At 42.5% G+C, this 6,000-nt stretch overlaps 1 protein-coding gene across 1 annotated transcript in view; it reads right to left on the minus strand.

Annotated features, from left to right (window-relative positions):
- mmel1 (membrane metallo-endopeptidase-like 1) overlaps nt 1-3,860 on the minus strand; it is a 47,858-nt gene extending 43,998 nt beyond the window's left edge. Inside the window, exon 1 of the mRNA XM_029694723.1 lies at nt 3,499-3,860. The gene's annotated coding sequence lies outside the window, so the exon portion shown is untranslated. The remainder of the gene's footprint in view (nt 1-3,498) is intronic.
- Between the last annotated feature and the right edge of the window lie 2,140 nt (nt 3,861-6,000).

Below are 6,000 nucleotides of genomic sequence, written 5' to 3' on the forward strand. Positions count from 1 at the left end.
TGACGTCAGTGCTTTGAAAGGCTGGTCATGGCTCACATCAACAGCATCCTCCCGGACACCCTAGACCCACTCCAATTTGAATACCGCCCCAACAGATCCACAGATGACGCAATCTAAATCGTACTCCACACTGCCCTTTCTCACCTGGACAAAAGGAACACCTATGTGAGAATGCTGTTCTTTGACTACAGCTCAGCGTTCAACACCATAGCGCCCACAAAGCTTATCACTAAGCTAAGGACTCTGGGACAAAACACCTCCCTCTGCAACTGGACCTGGACTTCCTGACGGGCCACCCCCAGGTGGTAAGAGTAGGCAACAACACGTCTGCCACGCCTGATCCTCAACACTGGGGCCCCTCAGGGGGGTGTACTTAGTTCCCTCCTGTATTCCTTGTTCACCCACGACTGCGTGGCCAAACACGACTCCAACACCATCATTAAGTTTGCTGACGACACAACAGTGGTAGGCCTGATCACCGACAACGATAAGACAGCCTATAGGGAGGAGGTCAGAGAACTGTCAGTGTGGTGCCAGGACAATAACCTCTCCCTCAATGTGAGCAAGAAAAAGGAGCTGATCGTGTACTACAGGAAAAGGTGGGCCGAACAGGCCCCCATTAACATCAACGGTGCTGTAGTGGAGCAGGTTGAGTGTTTCAAGAGCCATGGTGTCCACATCACCAACAAACTATCATAGTCCAAACATACCAAGACAGTTGTGAAGAGGGCACGACAAAACCTTTTCCCCCTCAGGAGACTGGAAAGATTTGGCATGGGTCCCCAGATCCTCAAAAGGTTCTACAGCTGCACCATCGAGCGCATCCTGACCGGTTACATCACCGCCTGGTATTGCAACTGCTTGGCATCTGACCGTAAGGCACTACAGAGGGTAGTGCGAACGGCCCAGTACATCGCTGGGGCCAAGCTTCCTGCCATCCAGGACCTATATAATAGGCATGTCAGAGGAAAGCCCAGAAAATTGTCAGAGACTGCAGTCACCCAAGTCATAGACTGTTTTCTCTGCTACCGCACGGCAAGCGGTATCAGAGCGCCAAGTCTAGGACCAAACGGCTCCTCAACAGCTTCTGTCTCCAAGCCATAAGACTGCTGAGCAATTAATAAAATTGCCACCGGACAATTTACATTGACACCGCCCCCCCCCCCCCTTTTGTACACTGCTGCTACTCACTGTTTATTATCTATGCATAGTCACTTCACCCCTACCGACATGTACAAATTACCTCAACTAACCTGTACCCCAGCACACTGACTCGGTACCGGTACCCCCTGTATATAGCCTCATTATTATTATTGTGTTACTTTTTATTTTAGTCTACTTGGTAAATATTTTCTTAACCCTTCTTGAACTGCACTGTTGGTTAATGGCTTGTAAGTAAGCATTTCACGGTAAGGTCTACACTTGTTGTATTCGGAGCATGTGACAAATAAAGTTTGATTGGATTTGATTTGTAACGGTCATGCTGTTTAATCAGCTTCTTGATATGCCACACCTGTCAGGTGGATGGATTATGGCAAAGGAGAAATGCTCACTAACAGGAATGTAAAGAAATGTGTACACAAAAGTGGAGAGAAATAAGCTTTTTGTGCGTATGGAACATTTCTGGAATCTTTTATTTCAGCTCATGAAACATGGGACCAACTTTGCATGTTGCGTTTATATTTATATTTTTGTTCAGTATAGGTTATACCCTCAAATGTCTTGGGGGAATAGATGAGATTTAGTAACCTTTAAAAGTGTATTTGTGAATTAGAGCAATGATGCAATGTTATGGTGTATAACTAGACATCAAAACGAAACCTTTGGGTGGAAAATGTCATGGATTTAGACTTTCTTTGCTCTAAGCACCTTTCCTCGTTAGTTGGGATTACATGTTTGGTGACTGGTACTACAGCCACGTCTCTAAACTTCTCAACTCGGTGCCAGGGATTAGTGCCTGTCTGTGTGTCAGGTTAACAGTATGAACTTACTCAATGTTTCTGAACTCTGAGCCTATGTTTTGTTTATACACTACATGACCAAAAATATGTGGACACCTGCTCGTGGAACATCTCATTCCAAAGTCATGGTCATTAATATGGAGTTGGTCCCCCCTTTGCTGCTATAACAGCCTCCACTCTTCTGGGAAGGCTTCCCACTCGATGTTAGAACATTGCTGCAGGGACTTGCTTCCATTCAGCCCCAAGAGCATTAGTGAGGTCGGACACTGATGTTGGGCGATTAGGCCTGTCTCGCAGTCGGCGTTCCTCCTGAAAGAGGAAAGGGCTTTCCCCAAACTGTTGCCACAAAGTTGAAAGCACAGAATCGTCTAGAATGTCATTGTATGCTGTAGCGTTAAGATTTCCCTTCAGTGGAACTAAAGGGCCTAGTCCGAACCATGAAAAACAGCCCCAGACCATTATTCCTCCTACACCAAACTTTACAGTTGGCACTATGCATTCGGGTAGTTAGCGTTCTCCTGTCATCTGCCAAACCAAGATTCGTCCGTCGGACTGCAAGATGGTGAAGCGTGATTCAACACTCCAGAAAACGCATTTCCACTGCTCAAGAGTCCAATGGTGGCGAGCTATACACCACTCCAGCCAACGCTTGGCATTGCGCATGGTGATCTTAGGCTTGTGTGCGGCTGTTCGGCCATGTAAACCCATTTCATGAAGCTCCCGACAAACAGTTCTCGTGCTGACGTTGCTTCCAGAGGCAGTTTGGAACTCGGTGGTGAGTGTTGCAAGCAAGGACAGACAATTTTTACGCGCTATGCGCTTCAGCACTGTGAGCTTGTGTGGCCTACCACTTCACGGCTGAGCTGTTGTTGCTCCTAGACTTTTCCACTCCCCAATAACAGCACTTACAGTTGACCGGGGCAACTCTAGCAGGGCAGAAATTTGATGAACTGACTTGTTGGAAAGGTGGCATCCTATGACGGTACCACGTTGAAAGTCACTGAGCTCTTCAGTGAGGCCATTCTACTGGCATTGTTTGTCTATGGAGATTGCATGGCGTTGTGCTCGATTTTATACATCTGTCAGCAACGGGTGTGGCTGAAATAGCCAAATCCACTCATTTTAAGGGGTGTTCATATACCTTTGTATATATAGTGTATCTGTATAGTGACAAAGAAAATGTAAAATGTTTTGTTATTGTTGTCTAGTTTGTTAAGACATTTCAGGTGGCTTTGGGGGTATTTGTAGGATGCACACATGTAGCGTTCATGCTCAAAGCAATCCATAAAGTAGGCAGCATGCATGATACAGTATTCATGTACGATAGAATAGAAAAGTGTTATCTGACTGGTAGCAAAATTAGTATACATTTTTACATTAAATAAAATTACCAGCTAAGATCATACAAATGAGTTTAAATCTTATGAAAATGTGAAACTATAGCAGCTATAAATGTATATCTGTTTATGTACCTGTCGTGGTTAAATGTGTGCAAAGGTATGTAGCAAGGGAGTGCCTGTGAGGCAGTGCTCCTTACCTGTATCTAGACGGTAGAATTCCCTGAGACGTCTCGCACAGCAAGCTCTTTTCCCAAACACCCCTACTGAGCTGTCACCCAGAGCTGGTGTGTGAAGAAATGACGCTGTGGCGCTGGATGCTTGAGAGATACTATCTGGTCCAGTTTGCAGCTCATGGGAGTGAGTGAGAGGGAGAGAGAGAGAGAGATGGAGAAAGAACGAGAGAGGGAGCGAGGGAGAGGTAGCGAGCATCCCTTACAAAAACACATCATTAAAATAAAATAAACAATTATTTCCTTGCAATATTTGATTTTGCTGTCAATACTTTTGGGTTTATGTTTTACTTTCAATATCATAATTCTTTTTGCAATACTAAGAATTTTGTTCTTGACTTCAGAAGCTTTGCTTGATATTAATGGCACAAAATTAACTCATTCACTAGAGGATTGCACCATATAATAACACTATTACTCTATTGAAAGTGTTTAAAGCAACAGTCCTTAATTGAAAATTAACAAAGTGAACACCCCGCCATAGTTTCAGTAAAAAGCTGAGGTATGGAGCTGGAGGAATGCAACCACTCTCAAATCCATAGACTACGCTATGGATGCAAGGGCTGACCATCCATGATATCAAAATAACAGTCTAAACAATGTTTTTAGGCTAAACAGTGGTTGTTTAAATTTACTTTGCTCACAAACGTTGGAGTAAAATAAGCTTATATTTGGGGTTCTGATGGGCGACGACAGTTGAACTAAAGTCATGAGGCATTTATGTTATATTCTTCATGAATCAATAGGTACCTACCATTCATTTAAGTCCAAAAATGTATGTAAAAACTAAGGATTGTCCCTTTAACAGGCAGTGACCTTGATACAGCAGAACTATACTGAGTATAGCAAATATTAGGAACACCTTCATAATATTTGAGTTTTGCCCTCAGAACAGCCTCAATTAATCAGGGCATGGACTCTACAAAGTGATGAAAGCGTTCCACAGAGATGCTGGCCCATGTTGACTCCAATGCTTCCTACAGTTGTGTCAAGTTGGCTGGATGTCCTTTGGGTGGTGGACCATTCTTGATACACACAGGAAACTATTGAGCGTGAAAAACCTAGCAGCGTTGCAGTCCTTGACACAAGTTGGTGTACCTGACACCTACTACCATACCCCATTCAAAGGCACATGAATCTTCTGTCTTGACCATTCACAATCCATGTCTCAAATTGTCTCAAGGCTTAATAATCCTTCTTTAACCTGTCTCCTCCCCTTCATCTACACAGATTGAAGTGGATTTAACAAGTGACATCAATAAGGGATCATAGCTTTCACCTGGATTCACCTGGTCAGTTTATACCATGGAAAGAGCAGGTGTTCTTAATATTTTGTTCACTCAGTGTATGTTGCCATTTGAGCGTAATCCACTAAAACCTTCTATAGTCTAAGCCAGGGGAGGGAGGTTTCTACTAAGCTAACATATGGAATTATTTTAAGAATAACAGATTCATAGATGGAAAAATACATAGTAAAAACATTCAACGAAATGCAGTTTGTTTTGAAGTCTGTCCAATATCTGAGAGATATAAGAAAGATCAGGAAACTATTTATACATATTTTTTACACATATTTAACCCCTTTGTTTAGGCACTGAACTACTTCCATATGTACATCCCTTGTTTTGTAGGTTAAACTGTTTGGACGCTACAGATGATTTCGTGAGAAGACCGATTTTCAGGCTTGTTTTTATGGTCTGACAAACACCGCTGTAGCTTGGACACCTTCCACCGCAGATGCAGAAGGCCGCCATTGGTGGATGCTGTGGATTGAGACGCAGCCCGTGCAAAAAATTTATGTCGGGGAAATGGACTCAAGAGGATTTAACATGCCCCCCCCCTTCAGGAAATGTCCCGCAAAATCGTTCCATTGTCCCACATTTGGGCTTTTTAGATGTCATCCTAATTCCACCGGTGGAAACAGTGCTACTGCAACATATTAACAACATCTTTTCACATGTGAGGAGAATAACATTATTTCAACACCACATGTGAATCTGCAATTCAGTTTTTTTACATGTGAAATGGCAAATTTGATTTTCACATGTGAACTTGCAATTCCACATGTAAAAGTGAGATTTTCACATATGGAGTTTATTTTACATGTGAAACGACAAATGTGGATTATAATTAATGGACATTTTTTATAGGGGCTGATAAAATTTTCAATAGGGGAAACAAATCTGAAATTTTTAAATGGAAATGACAAGGTATAGAAGCTTTTTTAAACCTTGATACAACCTCGAATACAAGTTTGTGTTTCTTGCTGTGCAGGAAAATTCCTGCAACAATAGGATGATCAAATTAAGATACGGCATCTGTATTCTCCACAAATGTAAAAAGGTGGTGTTATAATGTGAACTCTAAATTGATACATGTGAAAAGATGGTTTCAGGTGTGAAATTTAAGCTCAACATGTGAAACAGCTATTTAACATGTGAAAATGTGATTTTCATATGTAAAACTGCA

The sequence above is a fragment of the Salmo trutta genome, chromosome 16, assembly GCF_901001165.1.
Source record: "Salmo trutta chromosome 16, fSalTru1.1, whole genome shotgun sequence".
Lineage (NCBI taxonomy): Eukaryota > Metazoa > Chordata > Actinopteri > Salmoniformes > Salmonidae > Salmo > Salmo trutta.